The 22,051-nt window shown below is 44.2% G+C and overlaps 1 long non-coding RNA gene across 1 annotated transcript in view; it reads right to left on the bottom strand.

Moving 5' to 3' along the window:
• LOC128103943 (uncharacterized) overlaps nucleotides 1–22,051 on the bottom strand; it is a 38,404-nt gene that overhangs the window by 5,699 nt on the left and 10,654 nt on the right. The gene's annotated exons all lie outside the window — the stretch shown is intronic.

Genomic DNA, 22,051 nt, shown 5'->3' with positions numbered 1-22,051 from the left:
AAGGTGTGACTACGTAGAGATTCTTTCACAGAGTACATGTGACTGTGAGGGTGGGTTCTATGGCTAAAATGCCTAGAATCTAGTGTGGTTTCTGACTGATAGCATGGAGGTCAGCAGGCCATAAAGTACATGTGACATCTACCCTAAGAATGGCTAATGGTTTAGGGAGGGAAGAGTCTGGTATAATCATTCTGAGGAATTAGGTGGGTGAGGTCTGCCTCTATAGCAAAAGGTGGGTGAGGTCTGCCTCTATAGCAAAAGGTGGGTGAGGTCTGCCTCCACAGACAGCAAACCGGTCACCAGGTGGCTAACAAAATTCACTCTCAGCCTTCAGCCTTCTGGTCGGGAAAACAGGTATTTTATCTCCTCCATTGAGAAGAAGCCCCTGTATGTTTAACGTTCCTGGTAGCCTAGTGATCTGTGGGTGCAAGGACCTTTGTGCCACCAATAAAACCCCAAATCAGAAGCCCAGTTTCTATTTAGGGCATACCACTTCCGCCATCTTAAAGTTGAGAGATTGTACCTTCAACCACAGTAAGCTGGCAACTGTCTGCATCTGTGTCTGTGTGTTCCAGGGTTCTCTAGAAAAACAGGACCAATAGAATCCCAATAAATACATATTAAAAAGGAGAAAAAAATGGAATCAGAGTCAAAACTGAATTGAGACAATGGTCTGTCCATATGGAAACAAAACAAAACCTTATAGCATTCTGTTCATTTGGTTGGTTTTGTTTTTGTTTGGTGCTGGACATTAAACCCAGGAACTGGAACATGCTAAGCACATGCCACCACTGTGCTATACTCCTAGTGTCCTTGAAGTTTTTATTGAGGACCAGAAGAGACAGCTAAGTGGTTAAGAGCACTGGCTGCTTATCCAGAGAACCCGAATTCAATTCCCAGCACCCATATTGGGTGGCTCACAACTGCCTGCAACTCTATACCCAAAGGATCCCACTGACACTCTCTTCTGGCCTCTTGGGCACCCACACACCCCACACACACGGCTGCACTTAGGCTGGGGTGGGGTGGGGGGAGACCTAAAGACCAACATGGGTTAGGCCAAGTTGAGTGCCAGGTGAAGTGATAACCCATAAAAGTCTGGTCAATAATTTATTAAGGGGTGCAATGAGAATAACACACTCACAATTACAAAACAAAGTAGATGCCGCTGCTGCTCATCCAGCTGCCACTGTCCTGCTGTTCTGCCCAAGGGTGATGAGGACCAACCGCAAACCATGCTTCTCCACCGCTGTTCCTGCTCTGACCACCCAAGAGAGAGAGCTCGACCCCTCTCCTCAGTTCTTATCCAGTCACATATCCAGAGACAACCACGCCCATAGGGAAGTCACCCCAAGTGTCACTGGCTAAACGGATCGAACTCCCACAACACACAACACAACACAACACATAAATCTTTTTAAAAATTTTGTTGATCAAAGTCCTAAAAGATATCAATTTAAAAGTAAATTACAGGGGCTGGAGGGATAGAATCAGTTTTTAAGGGCACAGATTGCTCTTACAGAGGACCTGGGTTGATTCTCAACACCTACATGGCTGCTCACAGCCCTCTGTAACCCCAGTTCCGGGGAATCTGATCCTCCCTTCTGTCCTCCACAGGCACCGCACTCACATGCACATATCTCACTACATGCATATAATTAAACAAAGTAAAGCTTAACAACAACAGAAAAGTACAGCCTGATGGGAATAGATGCCCCAGGATGTGAGGAAACAGCTCAGATAACAAAAACTGCAAAAGGCCAAAAGGGAAAGGAAAGGATGGGCTCGCCTTAACTGCCAGGAGAGAAACATGCATTAAAACAGTGAACGTCATTTAAGCTAATTAAAAGGGCTAAACACTGAAAATTATTGCAAACGCAGGGTTGACATGTGCATGTGTACATACCCTATCCCTGCCAAGTACAGCTCTCACCTCAAAGAGAACGAGACAGAGTTTATTCCTGAGCCAATACCAACGATCATGGCCCAGGAGCATGGATTCAAGTTGACCCAAATACATGTTCCAATGAGGAAAGTGGTTAGTGAGAATTTTACAGTGATGGTACAAAGCAATGTAAAGATCAGTAATGAAGACACTTCAGCGTGTAACAGGATCCATATTGAAGGTGTTTTCCATGTATATTGGTGGAGACAACAGGTCAGCAGATTAAAGCAAACCAGGGAAATCTCTGGCTAGGGGCCTCAGATGCTATCCCATGATATTCCTAGCTTTAGGGCTGGTAGTCTGTTAGGACATTCAGAAAGGTTTTATCTGGTAGTCACAATGATACCAGGTCAGACACAGGTAAATAAGAAATAGCTGTTAAGGATATTTAAGATAGCCCAAGAACTGGATCTGCAACATTCCAACTCTCCACAATCACTACATCCTAATCAGTCAATCTTCTAGACTCCACCTTAGGGCTGGCTTTCTTTTAGGAATTTAATTGCTGAGAATATATGATTTGTCCCTGTGTCCTAGGCCAAAATGCAGACATGAAATGAACCACAGATACAAGCCCTTGTCTGCTTTAGATACCTTGTTGACCCAAGTGAGGAGTCCATGGTTTTTAGCAAACGCAGCTTCTAATCCCTGTTTCAGTTGATGGGGTGCTTAGCATTCTCGGGACCCTGAGTTCCAGCCCCAGCACCACTGTCCACGTGAATGAAACCTGAATACGTATCAAAAAGGAAGCTAAGGGGCTGGGAAGACGGCTCAGCTGCCCAAGTGCTTGCTGCACAGGCGTAGGGATCTGAGTCAGATTCACAGCACCCACGTAAAAAGCCAGGCATAGTGGCTGTAATCTCAGGCGGGGACACGTGAGTCCCTGGAGTCGGCTGTCCAGCCAGTGAGCTCCAGATTTACGGAGAGACCCTGTCTCAAAGAATAAGGTAGAAAGCTACAGAGGAAGACATCTGATATCAACCTCTGGCCTACACATGCACATGCCTACATATTCATATACACACAGGCACATACATGTACACACGTGCAAGAGCACACACTGAACCTCTAAATAAACCATGATATCCTCATAGTATGGCAAACTGTAGGATGGTTTAAAAGGATACGAAAAATTCTGATTTGTGGACTGGGGAGATTCCTCAGTGGGTAAAGCACTTGCCACACAAGCGTAAGGACCTGAGTTCAAGGCCAGGAACCTACACAAAGCCAGACACAGTAGTACATATCTCTACCCCAGGCTCCTGGGTGAGAGGAAAGGGTGATAGGAGAATCCCCAGACTCCAGCAGATCCAGCTAGCATTTCATTCACAGCAGCAAGTAATAAAGAGACACTGTCTCAAATGCCGTGGAAGGTAAGGACTGGTGCCTGATTGCCTCTGATCTCTTCATCGAGTGTGCACACACACATGTTCAGGCACAGACACACACACACACACGCACGCACGCACGCACGCACGCACGCGCACATGCACAGATTTAAAAAGAAAAAGAATTCTAATTGAGGACAGAAAACAGCACCTCCTTTATCTCTTGTCTTCCTGAAGCTTCAAACACAAAACTGAGAGTTCTAAGTCACAACAGGAGCAACAAGCCCAAGGCATAGGGGTAAAAATGCTTACCAAGCCAGAATTGATATAAAAGCTCTAATTAATATTGAGTACACGCCGTGACTGAAAACACAGTTGGTGACTTCTGAGGGAGAGATGGGGGCGGGGAGGAATGGATCCTTTCACAGCAGTTAAGAAAAGTGACCCCGCTTGACCTCTGGACCATCTGAGTGAGGCTGGATGGTGAGGAGAGTTCAAGAGGGGCACGCGATATCTTGAGGAAGTAAATCTTTATAATGGCCACTTGTCCTCCTTGACGGTGCCGTTTGGGGTGAGGCATCAGGGGCCATTAGGAGCCAGGCTTTACAAGTCACGGGGTCAGGCTCTGAGCAGTGAAAGGTTGGCACGAGACAGTAAGGAATTTTGCTTTTAGGCCCTTTTATTCTTGCCTCTTTGTCTCTACAGTATTGAAGCAAGAATGAGGTGTCAGGACACAGAGGAAGAGTGAGCATGTGGGAAACTGAGGAACTGCAAGGAGTGTTCACCTGATACAGAGATGCTATGACTGACAGCTGGGTACCACTTAGTGATGGGGCATGGTCTGAGGAGCATCATTGGTTGATTCTTTAGTCTACGATCCCACAGTGTGCTTACACAGACTCAGGTGCTCCAGATCTCTGGGCAGTGGGAATATTCAGCTCTATTGTAATCTCACGAGAGCACCTTCATTTGTGGGTCTGTGGTTGACTACACCAGTATGGGGTTCATGACTTGAGGTTTAGTGAGGTGATCTCAGCGTGAGAGGCAGGATGCAGGGTACAGGAGAACAGGAACTGGGGCTAAGTAGGAGAGTCACCGGCTCTGGCTGAGTCTCTCTCAATTGCTTGTCTTACTTCCATGAAGAAAGGAGAAGTTGACACTGGGGCTTTGGCATGTCACCTGGGTTGCCTGGGACTTGCTCTTTAATCCAGACTGGCTTTGGACTCACTGTCCTCCTGCCTCAGTCTCCTGCATGCTGGATAACAGGAGTTTGCCATTACTCCTGGCCAGACAGTCCTTCTCTGAAACCATTGAGTACGGGCTGGCAAGATGCCCAGCCAGTAACAGATCGGAGTTCAATTCCTGGAACCCACAGTAAAAGGAGAGGACCAACTCCCACACTTTATCCTATGACTGACACAGTTTTTTAAAACAGACATTGAGTAACGGGCAAAATCGGGGCTACAAATTCAGGTGTTTTGGTCAGGGAAATACCTGTTCATTTGTGGGCTCCCTGGGAACACACCCTATGGTGGCATCTGCCAGTTAGTGTGTGGTTCCCTGAGCCCCTAATCAAACCCCACTCTGCAATGATGGGGGGTGGCCTTCTTACAAAACAACTCCATAAACTCCTGAGCCCACTTTTAACAAGCAACCAAGGATCACCATACACAAAAAATCAAGAGGCACAGAGGGAGAGTACCGATAAACGGACAGGGAGGAAAAGAGAACCCATGAGAACTTGGGGAACAGGTGGGTTTAAAACTCTCTGACATGCTTGTCAGATTTTTCACCATAAGATAAAGCCGGGATAAATGAGCAGTTAGTATTTAATAAGGATAGCATTTTATTTTGGGGGATTAGACTATGACACCCCAAAATATGTCTCTGGCATAATTCTTATTTTGCGCTGAAGACATTGGTGACAGTCCGTGCCAAACAGCCTTTATTTGCCTGAAACCTCTCTCTTCTGAGACCTCAGCAGGTGACAGTACTTCAGGGAATGTGGGACCTCATGAAAACAATCCTTATGTGCTGTTAGCTTCTGCTTCTTATCTGCCCTCCCACACCACGCGTGACAGCAGAAGCCCCCTGCCCCCCTTCTTCTCACTTCCTCACTAATTTATCTTTGATAAGATAACATATAGACCTGATTTCAAATCACTCTCTGAGTTCTTCCACACTCCCAATGGGTGTGCACACTGCATGTGTTAATAAACTTGTTTTTCTACTGTTAATCAGTCTTTTGTCAGGTTAATTTGCAAGGCCCCAGGTGAAAAACCTACAAAGGCTGAGGGACAAGACTTCTCTCTTCCTTCCTTTACACTGCAAAATGGAGATACCACCGAACTATATGTCAACAATGGTGACAGGGGTTCCATTCATATTACATGTGTTTTATAATCGTTTAATTTAAAACAAAATGGGTTTATGGCCCTGGGAATTATAGCTCAGTGGTAGAGAACTCGCTTGGCAAGCACAAGGTCCTGGCTTCAGTCTCTAACATTGCAAAAAGACAGATACATATAAACTTTGAAACTGTGTAATGGGGTGTAACTCAGTAGGGTGCTTGTGGCATAAACAAGCCTTGGTGCACTCCTGCAACTCTAGAAGTGGAGACAGGAGCAAGAAGTTCAAGGTCATCTTGAGCTACACTGCAAATTTGAAGCTAGCCTGGGCCCTATAAGACCCTGTCTCAAAACAAAACAAAACAAAACAAACAAAACAAAACAAAACAAAACAAAACAAAAGTCAACCAGCCAAGCCAAACAACAGCTCCTTCCTGTGTCTTCAGCAGAAGGCTAGACAGCCCTGGCTTCAGTAGCCATGGGGAACCCGAGGAAGCAAGGGTAAAGCAGAGGCCATAACCACGGTGCTGAGCTGAGGACCTCTACCAAACATTTTATCCTAACTTTCATTCTTTTAGACAGAGTCTTACTGTGTAGTCCTGGCTGTGCTGGAACTCCCTGTGTAGACCAGGCCAGCCTCAAACCCATAGAGATCTGCTTGCGTTTGTCTCCAAGATTTGGGATTAAAGGTGTTCAGCACCTTACCCAGTTTTTCCTAACTTCTCTTGGGTGTCTCTGTCACCGTGGAGTGCGCTGGTGTCTACATCTAGATGCATGCCCATTATCCCATATCTGTACCTTGGGTTTTCCCAGCAGCACTTCAAAAACATCTTAGCAGAGCACTGCTGTCAATCACTTGTAAAATTCTCAAACTATCCTCAGGGTACTTACAATGTATTTATTTATTTAGATAGATGATGGATAGATGAAGGTATAATAGATTAGTTAGTTAGTTAGTTACATTTAAGTGTGTGTTTCTCTGTGTGTGTATGTGCATGTGAGTGCATGTGCCCTCAGAGGCCCGAAGCCTGGAGCTGGAGTTAAAGGCCACTTGTGAGATGTCCAACATGGCTGCTGGGAACTGAACTGGGCACCTCTAGAAGAGGAGTAACACTTAACCAATGAACGGTCTCTCCAGTCTTGGGATGGTTAGAATTCATGCCCAACCAGAACAGCAACTCCAAAGACAAGGTTGCTCTTTAAAGGGCAGCAAAGGAGGCCGGCCCAGGGAGGATTTCAGACGTCTGGGAGCCAGCCCTTCGGGAACCTTCTATTGTAGTTTGAATCTCCCCAACAGGTTCGTGTGTTTGAACACTTAGTCCCCAAGGTTTGGGAAGGTTGTGGAACCTTCCAAGGCTGGAGCTTCACTGGAGGAAGTGGGTTAGTGATTTGGGCTTTGAGATGTGCTAACCTAGGCCTGTTTCCTGTCTGTTCTCTGCTTTCTGAATGCTGACACAACATAACCAGCTGCTTCATGCTCCTCTGACCTATACCACATGCATGCCCAAACTTAGAAAACACCTCCCTCTCTCTCTCTCTCTCTCTCTCTCTCTCTCTCTCTCTCTCTCTCTCTCACACACACACACACACACACATACACACACACACACACACACACACACACACACACACACACACACACACGACGCGGGGAGATTTAATAGAAAGAAAACTGTTAAGCCATAAACTGTACCAGCTGTAAAAGTGTGAACCTTATTTATATTCTAGTAGCTCTCCTCCACATTTCTGAGGTCAGGATCTGGGAGATGGAGAGAAGCTCGAGATACAGCTCGGTGGCAGAGTGTATGTCTAGCACGCACAAAGACCTGGGTTTGAGTCCCAATAACCCAAACAACTTGGGGCTATAAAAGCTAAACATTTATCAAGATTTCGGGAGCTCACATCCATGCTTGGCAAGAAAACCCAGTCACCTAGAAATCTTTTCTGAGTAACTGCAAGAGGGTCTTTGTCTGGGAGAGAAACATCTGGATGTTTGACCATACTTTGTTCTGTTTCAACCAGTCTGGTATTTATAGCTCTGCCTCTCTCCTCCCCCGCCCCATGAAGACTGTGGTTTTAAAATGAAAGCTGGGCCTCTTCCGTATCTGCCTCTTCTTCTCTTTTTCTTCCTTTTCCTTGACAGTTGGGATCTCTCTCTGGGTCAAAATGAAGTGACACTCACCAAAATGTGAAAGAGCACTTGCCTAGCATGCGTGAGCACCTAGGTTCTGTCTTAATATCACATTAAATCCATCACATTAAATCCATACATATGTTCATCCATCTGTACATGCATACATTAAGTTTTAGTTCATATATTTGTATTCCGACTTGTATTTATTTTCTTTAGTTATTTTACCACACAGGGCAAATGACCCTAAGTTTTCTACCCCAGTCTTATTCTGAACTCTAGACCCAACGCTTTCAAGCAATAACGCCAACTGTGTGACGCGAGAGCCTTTTGATTCACTTTCCTCTACACATAGTATTTCCTATTTGGAAGCTATTTAATTTCTTCAGCTGTGGAGAGCATATGTCCCATGACCCTTGCAGTTTATGGTTTGATGGCCTTGTCAAGGAGGATGGCTCAGAAGTCTTTTGTCCTAACACTGTAGCTTCCCTCTGAAGCAGCCGCAACAGCATCTTATCTCTTTGGAGACCCGGGCTGTAGCACAGTCTGTAGAGTGCTGATCCATCACGCTGGATTTCAATCCCAACACTGCATAAAATCAGGCATGGCGGTACATGCAGGAGGAAGGAGGATCAAGAGTCCAAGGCTGTCCTCAGCTACCTGGCAAGTTCAAGGCCAGCCTGGGCTACATGAGACCCTGCTTCAAAGAAGGCAATGGAAATCCCTCACTGGTAATGGAGATTGTGTGAGGCAAACATAGACTGAGACGCCTCCCAGAGAAGAAGGTTAATGAGCAGTACACAGTTTAATTTGCTTGCACAGCAGATCAATCCTCCTTAGCTGTGAGCACTGAGTCCCCAGACTTTGTAGAGACTGAAATCAGTGTCAATATTTGCATCTGGTACACACTGCTTCGCTTAATTGACTGATCTGCATTACTGAACAGCATTTCGATGGTGGATTAGGAATGTAACATTGACATATCTATACCTGATGTGTTTGTACAGGAATCAATCCAACTTTTTATTTTTTCTTGTCTTTCTCTTTGCAAAAGAGTTGTTAAAACTTTTTCCAAGCATGGAAATTAGCTGAGTGGGATGGAATAATCTCTCCATGTCCGCATGCTGGCAGCGTAAACCCGGGGACATGATGTTCAGTGTACCTGCACACACAGGTGCACACACACATGCACACGGCTTTCCCCCAGCCTCGAGTCTCCCCCACCTCTTCTCCCTCCGGCACCCTAGGCTGCGACCTCTGTGCTTCATCTCTGACTCAGAATGAAGAAGTAAACACTTCAAACTTCCTACTTTGCTACCAACCCCCCTCCCCGGGCGGGGGTGGGGGAGTGGGGGGGGCGGATAACCACATCTGCCCTCCTAAACATACTCTTTCCCCACACGTTGTGCTCCTGTGGTCATGGAGTAGAAAGACAAAAATCTGAGACCCGTGCTCACTTACTAAGTAAACAGGCAGCTTTCCCCCCAAAAGTCACATTGCTGGTGGTCAGTCACTGGAATGAACAGAACCAGGGACACAAGCAGCCACTTCCTACTTCCTTCTTAGCCATGTGAAAGGAATGTTATTCTGATAGCTAAGAGGTATACATATATACATCTATGGCACACACACACACACACACACACACACACACATACACAAATATGAAAGAGAGAGGGAAAGAGAGAAAGTATGTGTGTGTGTGTGTGTGTGTGTGTGTGTGTGTGTGTGTGTGTATGTGTGTGTGTTATGTGTGTGTGTGCGTGCGCGCCAGGATCTCTCAAGCAACTCAGGCTGAGTTCACACTCAGAGTCCTTCCTCAGCCTCTTAGGTATTTGGATTTCAGGTGGATAAGGAAAACTTACTTTTCTTTTCACATTTTTCATGTATGTGGGGGGTAGGGGAGTGCATGTGTGTAAGCATGTTGGTGCATGTGTGTGGGCATGGTTGATGTCTGCAGTCACCCTTCACATTATTCACTGAGATAGGCGCTCTCAACTAAACCCAGAGTTCTGGCTTGCCAGCTTGCTCCGGGGATCCCCTTCTCTGCCTTCCAAGACTGGAACTACAGGCAGACAGCCAGGCCCAACTGGCATTTACGTGGATTTTGGGGGGTCAGAACTCTAGCCCTTACACTGCTACAAGCGCTTTAACTGATGAGGCATCTCCCCAGTCCCAAATATGGAATCATTATTTAAGACTATTGCAATAAGGAAGAGAGAATGGGCTCAACTCCCAGGGAAACAGAGAGCTCTGGGGATTTATAGCCAAAGCTCAGGGTAGGGGGAGGAGAATGGAAAATTACTAAGAGGAGCCATCCAGTGTGGGAGGCTTCTGCTCAGCTGCGCTGCTATGACTCGGATGCTCTAAAGACTGGCGAGTTACAAGTTTGTTCTCCAGCCTGTGGTGCTGCTGGGGGCTATGAACCGCTTAGCATACGGGGCCAAGTGGAGAAAACTAGGTCACTTGAGCTGAGCCTGGAGGGGCACTTGGGGACCCGTGACTTCTCTTTGCTTCCCAGATGCCATGAGGAGAGCATCCTCCTCCACCATGCCCTCCCCCATGTTCTGCCCTGCCATGCCCCAGGTCCAAAGACAAGGAGCCAAGAGACCAGCACCTCTGGTGCTATGAGTCTAATAGCCCTTTTCTCCCTGTAAGTTGATTGGATCCCTTTTATTGGAGGGGGTCGTTTGTTTGTTCATGGTGGTATCAGGGATTAAACCCAGGGCTTTGTGAATGTTAGACAAGTACTCCACACCATCAGCTCTTAGACATATATATATATATATATATATATATATATATATATATATATATATATATATATATATATTCATTATTTTTATAAGGGCTTCATTTAAAAGTTTCATTGCATTTTATTATTATTATTATTATTGTGTGTATGTGTGTGTGTGTCACATCCCACAGAGAAAGCATGGAGATCAAAAGACAACATGCAGAGGTTGCTTCTCTCCTTCTACCATGTGGGGCCCAGGGATGCACTCCACGTCTTCAGGATTGTGTAGTAAGTACCTCTACCCACTGTGACATCTTGCCAGCCCAAACCAATTTTTTATATTTTCTGACTTATGTATTTCTTATATTTATTTTTATGTTATGTGTGTTCGTGTTTTGCCTGTGTTAGGTCCAAAGTAGACTCCCAAAATTTTGTTCCTCCCCACCCCAGAGATAGCCTTGGCAGTTTGGTCCCCAACAAACCTATCTTTCTACCCACAGAGTGGTCTAGTTCAGTGGTTTCACTGTGCCCTCGCTTCCAGCCTGCACATTTGTATGTCTAATACGTGTGTTCCTGGTGCTTGTGGAGGTCAGAAGAGGGCATCAGATGCTCCAGAACTGGAGTTATAGATGGCTGTGAGTATCCAGGTGGATGTTGGGAGTAAAACCTGAGTCTTCTGGAAGTACAGCTAGTATTCCTAACCATGGAGTCACCTCTCTAGACCCTTTTTACTTAAATAACAATAATAATTGTAGCTTGTCGTTAATGTGTTTGTGTGAGGACAACTTTGTGGACTGGGTTCTCCCCTTCTACCTTATGTGGATTCTGGGGATTGGACTCAGTTCATCAGGCTTGTACAACAAGCCCTTTACCAACTGAGCCATCTCATGGGTCCCACTCTGGTTTTTGATACAGGATCTGGCTATATACCTCAGGTTCTCCTTGAACTTACAATCTTCCTGCCTCTGACTATTGGGATCACAGGAATATACCACTCTGTCTAGCTGTCTTGGGTGTTTCTGTCAAAACTGACATAACACACTGACCCAAAAGGATTCTTGCTAAAGCCAGTACAAGAACTTAGACCTAGAAATACCACTTCACCAAAGGTGGGACTTGGGGGACTTGATCAGCTGTCATAGTGGAAAGATTCTTGCTAAACCAATTTTCTTGGCTCTTTCTCTTTTTTGAAACAAATTCTCTCTCTCTATTGGCCAGGCTGTCTTGGAATCCCCAGGCTCCAGTGACTGGCCAGCTTCTCAAGAATGTATACCCATAATCCCTGTACCATGGGTCCTGCAAATGTGTATCCATAATCCCTGCACCATGGGTCCTGCAAATGTGTATCCATAATCCCTGTACCATGGGTCCTGCAAATGTGTACCCATAATCCCTGTACCATGGGTCCTGCAAATGTGTACCCATAATCCCTGTACCATGGGTCCTGCAAATGTGTACCCATAATCCCTGTACCATGGGTCCTGCAAATGTGTACCCATAATCCCTGTACCATGAGTCTATTTCATCAGGACACTGGTGTGGGTTAGACAAACTGTGTTGAACAAAGAAAGACTCGTGTGAAGTATACAGGTGGCACGAACTTGTCAACAGATGAGTCCTAGTGAAAAGTAATCAGATGATGGAAGGTGTGTCCTCAGAAGGAACCGATGTAGGTCAGTCCTGGAGCAATCTGTAATGAAAGATCAAGACTGGCCCCTCCCTAGCCTCCGTGGCCCCTCGCCTCACCACGAGTTCTCTCCCTTTCTCACTTACTCCTGTGAGTACTGTCAGGTCATCCATCGTGAGGGTACATGATGGTCAGAGATGGACCAGTGTCTGTGTCACATCCTTGGACCTCCAGATTATGCTCTAAGAGAACTTACTTTCTTTATAAGTTATCTAGCTTCAAGTATTTCATTATACGTGTGGAAAATAAACTAGAAAGCAGAGGCAAGACGTTCGAAAGCTCAGCGTCATCCTTGGATACAGAGTGAGTTTAAGGCTAGCCTGGGCTATAAGAGGCAATTATCTCAAAAAAAAAAAAAAAAAAAGCAAAATGAAAAAAAAAGAAGAAAAGGAAAATAGTCAATACAAGTACCTATTACCTCAGTCCCACCTCCTAACATCCTTCAAGGTCAAGGTTTTGGCATATAGATTTTGAGAAAGGAATATTCAGACCATATCAATATCATAAGCACTTAATAATTCCAGGTACTGATAGTAGATAAAAACAGTTGTCCAGATTTAAGGCCAATCATAGTGCTCTGGGACTTGAAAGCTCAGATCTGCTGCATTCAGGTACAGAGACTTTGGTTGGGCAAGTATTTCAATCCTCCCAGACCTTGATTTACTCATTATTAAGTGGCCACAGTAAGTACACATAACTCATAAAGCTGCTGTAAAAATAAAATGGGAGATGGCTCCATGGATAAAAATCACTTGCCACACAGTGATGCAAACTTAGTAACCTGAGTTCAATACTTAGAACCCATATAAATGTGAAGGGGAGAATGAACCCCACAAAGCTGTCCTGACTTCCACATGAATGGCTGGACCGCACCCCCAATGTGTATAAATGCACATGATATTAAATAAAATAAATTTAAAAGTGAATTGATATATGCGATATTACTGGGAGGTGGTGGGACCATTTGAAGATGGGACCTTGAGGAGGGAGGTTACATAGTTGGAGTCATGGCCTCTTTCCATTTCTCTCTTGGCTTTCTAGCTGCCAGGAGGTGAGTGTTGCCCCTAAAGTTCCTACATCTAAGGTTACCTTACACAGGACCCCTTTCAGTAGGCTTTACAGTAAAATGTCCAAGAACATGCTGAGTGTTTGTGGGAAACACTGCTCCTTACCATAAACTAGAACTGTCAAGATCATGAGACCAAAGAGTACTTTCGTTCTCATTAAGTTGATAACCTCGGGTATTCTGTCACACTGACAGAAAGACGGCTAACATACTTTGCACAAAGTACTTGTCAGGTTACTCAGAGCACAGCAGCTCTATTAACACCATCTTATTTAGCCATGAGCAGAACTTAACAATAATTAAAATGACAGAAGTATGGATTAGACAGGGTTATATACAGAAACTTCAGTCTTTCTGTAGGACGTGACATACTTTATTAACCCTAAACACAAAACTAAGAGTGGAAAAAGGAAATTGCCATGCCAACACTATTCAAAAGGGACAGTGCAGAAGAGAGAGAAATGTTCTGAAAAATATCACAGCGGGATTTATTTTATTGAAACAATAAACTTGAAAGACTTCTACTCTCTGATTCAGTCACTGAAATGAGGAGGGCTGGGTGGTAGAGTACCTGCCTAGCATGCATAAGGCCCAAGGTTCCACTCCCAGCCCCATAGATAAGAATGGGAAGATCACCTAATGACATCCATAAAGGACATTGATAAACCTCATTCCTTCCTTCCACTGGCTTCTAGACATCACTGGCAACAGGATGAAAAATCTGCACAGCACAGTCAGTATGTACAGAGGTATAAGGCCATCCACTGAGGCATGGGCAACCTATCACACAGCTTCTCCTCAACAAGGCTCAGGCATCATCACAGAAGGAACATGAAGACTGAGGAGACATTTGGTTGCCCATCATAACTTAATGGTAAGACCCTATGGTTGAAGACTCCACACACACTGGTCACAGAATGTGGAAAAATCAAGCTGGTATTGACCAGGGAACTTTCTTCTTGCTGGCTACTTTCACAGTACTAGAAGATGATATGCAGACTGTGGGACAGGGTGATTCATCAGCAAACTTACCCAGATGTGAACCACAGTAATGAAGATAAGACATGCTCATGGGTACAATAATGGCACAAATGTCATGGCAGTAACCCACCATTTTCTGTTGGATTTAAGGCCCATCCACAGGAGAAAATGCATGCCAACTACTGCAAATCAGGCTGAAAACACATGGTCAGGTAGCTCATAGTCCCCTGGGGTGAACCTACTCCTGTTGTTTTGCTAAATAGACATAGTATCACTACTCTCTAATTTCTTATCTCTTTACCCATAGATTAGTGCAGCTCTCGGACCTCGTCAGAGAGGTTGCTTTGTGTTGTGAATGGTGCTTAACTGGTTAAAGTGCAAAAACGGGTGACTGTAGAGTGCTCAGCCACAAATGGGACATCTACATGACATCACGCCCCAACACTCAGGGATCACAGTAGAAGAGAAGGTGGAAAGACTGTAAGAACCGGAGATTACAGAGGACCAGAGAATCACAAACAGTCTCTTCTGGACACAAAAGAACTGTTGCACCCATGAACTCACAGCATCTGTGGATGGTTGCACAAGACCCACACAGTCAACACTCTAGCATGAAATAGAAAGAAACTCACGGGTTCCCAACTCCAATTGAGGAGCTACGGACAATGTATGGCCTCTGGAGAAGGTAGAGTTGGTTTTCTTTAAAGTCCCTGGTAGGTCAATCATGCTCCAGAGCATAGCCCCATACCCAGAAGTGTATGGACAGTAAAAACTGAAGTTGATGAGTTATTAAATAATAATTTAAAAAGAGGACATAAAATTGAAAAGGGTAAGGAAATAGGGATGGATCTGGGAGGAGTAAGTGAACGAGATGGGGGTGAAGATGATGAAAATAAATTGTATGCATCTGGCATGGTAGCATGCCTTTAATCCCAGTACTCAGGAGGCAGGGGCAGGTGAATCTCTTATGAGTTCAAGACCTAATCTACATAGTGAGTTCCAAGACAGCCAGGACCACATAGAGACCTTGTCTCAAGAACAAAAAGATCAAAAACTAAACACACATAAACATACATTTATGGCATTCTCAAATAAGTCTTAAAATATTTTTTCAAAATGATTATAAGGGCCAGAGGTTATGGAGGACTTCTGCAAAATAGTGTTTTCTGGATGATAGGACCATTGCATGCATGGACTCATAGTGGCTGTGATTGTGCATACATGACATGTGCAAGATCAAGCCAGACAAACTTCTATCACAGAGGAGGGAGGGCTTTATAAAATCCTACCCCTAGCTGAGACTGAGGAGCTATTGGTAGATAATGGCTGCCATGGGAAGGAGAGTCAGTTTTTATCTCTCTCTCTCTCTCTCTCTCTCTCTCTCTCTCTCTCTCTCTCTCTTTAACCAAAGGAATTGTGTATAAAGATGGTGCTTGCTGTCACTACATGCTCACCTCAGTGGCCGCTCCATTTCCAGCATCCTAGTGGCACGAACGCTTACACCACACAGGCACTTAAGCTGCCACCGCCCAAGTGCTGGAACTACAGGAATGGACCACCACGCCCAGCATGGTTGGATATTTCACTTTATTTTAATTTATTTATTCATTTTAATTTTTTGAGGTTTTTAATTTTTATTTTATGTGTATGAGTGTTTTGCCTGCCTGCATGACTCTGCATCACATGCATTCAGTACCTGAGGTGACCAGAAGAGAGAGTTGGGTCCCCTGGGATTGGAGTAACAGACAGTTGTGAGCCACCTGTATGGGAGTTGGGACTCAAACCTGGCTCTTCTGGGAGAGCAGCTGGTGCTCTTAGCTACCTTAGTATCTCTACAGCCCTTTGGATGTTTAACTTTAGAGAAACAGTTTCACTAGACATTTGAACAGAGATGTCTATGCTTAACAAGTAATGACCCTGCTATGAAGTCAATGTGTTTCAGAAAAGACCATTTTCAGAACAGTTTAGGTTCACAGCATAGCTGGTGTCTTAGGTAGGGTTTGTATTGCTGTGAAGAGATACCATGACCATGGCAACTTTTATAAAGGAAAACATTTAATTGGAGCTGGCTTATAGGTTTGGAGGTTTAGTCCATTACCATCATGGCAGAAAGCTTGGCTGCAGGCAGGCAGACGTGGTGCTGGAGAAGGAGCTGAGAGTTCTGCGTCTGGATAGGCAGGCAGCAGGAAGAGAGACACTGGGACTGACTTGAGCTTTTAAAACCCCAAAGCCCACCCCCAGTGACACACTTCCTCCAACAAGGCCACACCTACTCCAACTAGGCCACACCTACTAATCCCTGTCAAGGATCTCCACTCCCTAATGACCAAGCATTCAAACATATGAGCCTACGGGGGCTGTTCTTATTCAAAGCACCACAGTTGGGCAGGGGATCCTCAGTGTCTCGACACTTCATAGCTTGCTTCTTTTTAGTGAAGAATAGTCTGTTGTTTGAAACACCAGCTGTTTTTACATAGGAAATCACTTTACACGGTGCTCCTTCATTTGCCTTACAGAAAAATGTGCAGGAAACTAGAGGTGGTGTATTTTGTCACAGCTGTGACAAAATCCCTGATGAAGGCAACTCAAGGAGTGATTCATTTTGGCTCACAGGCTATGGTTCACTGTAGTGGGGAAGGCATGGGAGCAGGAGCTGGGGCCGCCGGTCACACTTTATCCATGGTTAGGAAGCAGAGAGGTGCATGCTGGTGCCCTCTTTCCTTTTAGTCAGCCTGGGCCTCTGGCCCATGGAACAGTGCCACCCACATGCAGGGTAGGTTTTCCCATCTCAGTTAATCCTCTATGGAAGCACTCTCAAAGGCATACCCAGAAGCATATCACTTCAGTTGACAGTCAGGATTTTGGCCAGTGTTGGAGAAGAATGCTATGCTGTAGTTTACATGTAATTCCAGCACTCAGAAAGTTGAGACAGTGGACCCCCATATTAGTGTGCTAGATTATTGTGCATTGGTAAACTCTGGGTTCAACTGGGAGGCCAGATCTCAGCAAGATGGAGAGTGACCAGGAAGACTCTCCACATGCACACATGTGAGCACATATACACAGTGTGTCAACATACAGGCACACCACACACACACACACACACACACACACACACACTTGCAATTAAGCTATCCTTGGTTGATTATGAAATAAAACAAAGAAAATCCAGTCAGGTGTGGTGGTGCATATGGTGATATTTTATTTGTATTGAAATGTGATTTTATTTGTATGTTAATAAATAAAGTTGCCTGGGGGTCAGAGCTAATAGCAAGCCATAGCAGAGCTGGGCGTTCGTGGCGCACGCCTTTAATCCCAGCACTTGGTAGGCAGAGCTAGGTAGATCTCTGTGTGTTCAAGAATACAGCCAGCATTGGAGACACATGCTCCAATGTGTGTCTGGAGGTCTGTACAGACAGGCAGTGACGAGGCAGTCACGTGGTTGGGTTTACAACCAATGAGAATGCAGAACAGAAAGTCTATATAAAGACAAACAGACAGGAAGTAGCTCTCTTTTGGAGAGGTCTCTTGACTGAAGAGGATAGCTGCAGCAGGCGGGTAAGGCTCTTAGCTCTGATCTCTTGGCTTTCCTCTTTGCATTGGTTCTGTGTTTCTTATTTAATAAGACGGTTGGTTACATCTACAGGTGCACACTTATAATCCCAGCTCTGAGGAGGCTGAGGCAGAAAAATTGATGGTTCTAGACTGACCTGGACAGCATAGTAAAAACTTATCTGAAAAAAAGAAAGAAAGAAAGGGGGAAAGACAGACAGAAAGAAAAGAAAGGAAAAGAAAAGAAAAATCAAAACTTGAAACAAAATGAAAAATGAGAAAGGGGAAGGAAAACAAGCAAAACTCAGGAAAACCTGAAGAACACCCCAGCTTCACTTGTGTCCAGTTCCCTCTAAAAAAGGGGGGAACTTACTTTATCATTTTGTGTGTGTGAGTGTGTGTGTGTATGTGTGCAAATACACATACTTGCTTGCTATGTGCATGTGAGTTTGATACTAGGCGTCTTCCTCCATTGCTCTTATGTTTGAGACAGGGTCTCTCACTGAGCTCACCAGTTAGACTGGCTGGCCAGTGAGCCTTAGGGAACCTCCTGTCTCTGTCTCCCCAACTGCGGTTACAGGTAAGGATGCTCCACTCACTTTTTCCATAGGTACTGGGGATCCAAACTCAGGTCATCATGTATATTTGGCAAGCACTTTGCTCACTGATCCATACCCTTTGGTCTTTTTTCAATAATTTTTATTTAAGAAGAAGAAGAAAAACAAAAACAAAAAAAAACAAGAGTCTCAGGTAACCCAAGCTGGCCCCCAACTCACTATGTAGCTGAGGATGACTTTGAACTTTGGATTCTTTGGCCTCTACCAAAGGATATTCCTGTATTGTACACTGCACCAACTTACAGTTCACTGTGCAGTGGTTGTTAGCATATCTGTATAATTGCTTTGGCAGTGCTGGTATTGACCTTCCGGCCTCAGAGTGCCACGCAAGTATGCTACCACTGAACTCTAGCTACTCTTTTTACTTTTAATTTTGAGACAAAATTACTATGTTGTTTAGGTTGGCCTTGAACTCTTGACCTTCCTGATTCAGCCTTCTCTGTAGCTAGAATTCCAGGTCTGTACCACCAGGCCCAGCTTCACACAATACAGGTCTACTATTGCAAGAAAATTTAGAAATTTCTCTGTTACAAGTCCCATATTTGCCAAGATCACAGCCGAGTTAAAAACCAATTGTAACAGCACAAAACTGTATGACTCTTAAGTGTCCCATCCTCTGCAAAAAGCATCTATGCCTTTCCACATCCTACTCCTCAATCAATCTGTTTTCAGCCTCTATGCATTCTTTTCTGATTCAGGAATGTGGGATTTTTCTCTCTCTACTTTTCTTTCTTGTGGTTTTGTGATTAGAATCTAAGGTTTGCGAATAATAGACAAGGTGCCCTACCATGAGTGACTTCTCCAGCTACTGGGATGATTTCCAAACTTATTCAGGTTTTTAAGTCCTTGTAATGTTTTATAGTTTTCAGAAATTTTGCACTTTTTTTGGTGGTTGGTGTGTGTGTGTGTGTGTGTGTGTGTGTGTGTGTGTGTGTGTTTCTGAGACACGGGCAAGTCTCCTGTCTTCATTCCCTAAGTGTGGGATTACAGAAATGAGTCGCCATGCTTGTCTTTCATCTGTTTAATTTATTGTTGCATAATTTTATTACTTTGGAATTTATTATTAAATGGAACTATCTTATAATTTAATTTTCAGCTTGCTCATTGCTGCTGTGTAGAAATGCAATTGATTTTTTCCGTGTTTGTTTTTTTCTTTAAAAAAACACACACACACAGGATCCAGCTATGAAGTCCAAGTTGGCTTCAAGCTTGTGGTTAATCCTCCTGCCTCTGCCTCTGCCTCTTGAGTGCTAGGATTACAGACTTGTAGCCTGCTTTTTGGGGGCAAGTGGTGTTTCGAAATTGATTGTTGTATATTGATCTTACACAGCTCAACTTTGCTGGACTCATTTAATAGTTCTAGTGGCTTTTATTGGCTTCCTTAGGACCAAATGACTTCCACTTTTATTTTATTTGTTTATTTGTTTGAGACAAGGTCTCACTATGAACTTGCTACATAGTCCAGGCTGGCCTCAAACTCACAGAAATCTAATGTGAGAAATCCACAGATGTCTGGGAAGAAGACTTATTTATTAAGGGTTGAAATAGGGATCACACACTCACAAATACAAAATGAAGGGATCTGTTGCCTCTTCGTCTCCCAGGGAAAGATGGGGAAAGCTCCAGACCAGCTCACTGAACCACACATCAGGAAGCCTTCCACATCCAAGAGAGCTCATGACCCCCTCCCTCTTCCCTTTTAAGAGGTCATGTAGGCAGGCAGCACTGTCTCTATCGGGCCAGAGAGTCCAAGGTCATGAACAGAGAGAATACCCACTACAGAAATCTCCTTGCCTCTAACTCCTGAGTGCTGGGATTAAAGGTGAGCAGCACCATGCTGGCCAACTTCCACTTTTAAACATGAAAAGAATGTGGCTTTTTATTGTAGTTTTTTTTTTCTTTTAAGACAGCTCCTCATGTAGTCCATGCTAACCTCAAACTCACTGTTCAGCTGAGGCTAGCCATGAATTTCTGATCCTCCCACCTCTACCTCCCAATGGCTGGGATTACAGACATGTACCACCAAACTCAATAGATTTTGTTGTTGCTGGTGTTGTGTAGTAAGGATTAAAGCTTTACATGTAGTAGGCAAGTGCTTTACCACCAGCCACAATTCTCAGCCCAATTCCTAGCCCTCTCCTCTTTGGGGATGGGTTGGGCAGGATCTGATATAGCCCCTGCTGCTCTCTAATAAGCTACATAGCCCAGGATGATCCTGACCTTTTGGTCTTCCTGTCTCCACATCTTAAATCTTGGAATTATAGATGTGTACCATCACACTCCACTCTCCAATTTCTTTTTTTTTTTCCAATTTCTTTTTATTAAGAGAAATCCAAAGAAGATAGTTGGGGTACAGACCTGGATTGTGGTGACACTAACCACTGAGAAAAACTGTCCCATGCCTTGCCTGCTGCCAGGGCCCCGAACAAACTGTGGACTGCCCTACTCTGCCCTACTCTGCCTAAGTCAAGGTAGGCCAATTTGCCCAGGTTCCTCATCCACAGAAAAATCTCTCAAACCTTCTGGGTCTGGCAGCTGAAGGCCTATGATGTCCTGTATAGCAGCTGAAGATGCAAGGCTGTCCCGCATAGCAGATGAAAACCTATGACCTCTGCCCCCAACCAAGCCATCAAGACCACAGGAACCCATTAGGGTAATCATCCAGGTAGCTGGTAAGTCTCTATCATTTTAATTTACACAAAGTCCATTTGTATTGTTGTTGTTGGCTTTTTTGGTTGGTTGCTTGGTTTTTTCCTGCTATAATTTATCCTTCTCAGATCTCTGATGGTATTGATGGCTAACTGTAGCTTTGAGAGTTTGGCAGTGGACGGCACCCAGCTCCTTCACCAAGGCTGCAGCTACTTTGTTAGTTCATTTCATATGTAAAAATCAGGGCTTGCTTTTTCTAGAGTGACTAGGTCTCTTTCTGAGGAAGATAGACAGGTTTGCCTTGCTAATAGGCTTCACATTAAAGGATAAACAGGTTTCAGGTGTAACTTTTTAGTATTCCTTTATTTAAAGGAACTTGCTTTGCAATTACTACTCTCAATAATCAACCACCTGTGTCTCACAGTAAATGTATGCGAAGGTTTTAAGTTTATGTAAGTTCTGAGGGTCTAAGAAAGTGTTTTAAGGTATGTAAATGCAAGCTGTAAAGGTATGAGAAAGTGATTTAAGGTAATAAAAAATGTTTCATATTTCTCCCCGCCCCATGATACTGTTATACTGAGATTTCAAAAGTTCAGAGTTTTAACAGTAATCAATGGAGTTCTGATAAGCTATTAATCTAACCCCGGTAGAGCACTGACTACATCATAGTCAAATGCTCAGAAGTTCAAATTTCCTTTGGTTGTCTTCTAAGTATGAACTCAAAGATGCTTCTTATTGGTCTAAAAACATCTGTGTTCTATCTATATATCCAGTCCTCTGGACAGAGAAAAGAATGCTCATACTTTTTAACCCAAAACCATAGCCTTTGCTATGACTCAAAGGCATGAGTCTACTCCAGCTGTTTTACAGACACCTGTTAGCTGCTTTTTCTACAATGTGGATTTCAGTACAGATTACAAACAGTGGTAACAGTAATATACCTAAAAGCTCTATTTCTTTTTGTAAACTAAAAAATTCTTGCAAGTTTAAAGAAGTTGAGGGGGTTGTAA

Source organism: Peromyscus californicus, unplaced genomic scaffold (assembly GCF_007827085.1).
Source record: "Peromyscus californicus insignis strain IS unplaced genomic scaffold, ASM782708v3 Scaffold_8__1_contigs__length_139910024, whole genome shotgun sequence".
NCBI classification, from domain to species: domain Eukaryota; kingdom Metazoa; phylum Chordata; class Mammalia; order Rodentia; family Cricetidae; genus Peromyscus; species Peromyscus californicus.
This window is presented reverse-complemented; position numbering and strand designations above follow the sequence as displayed.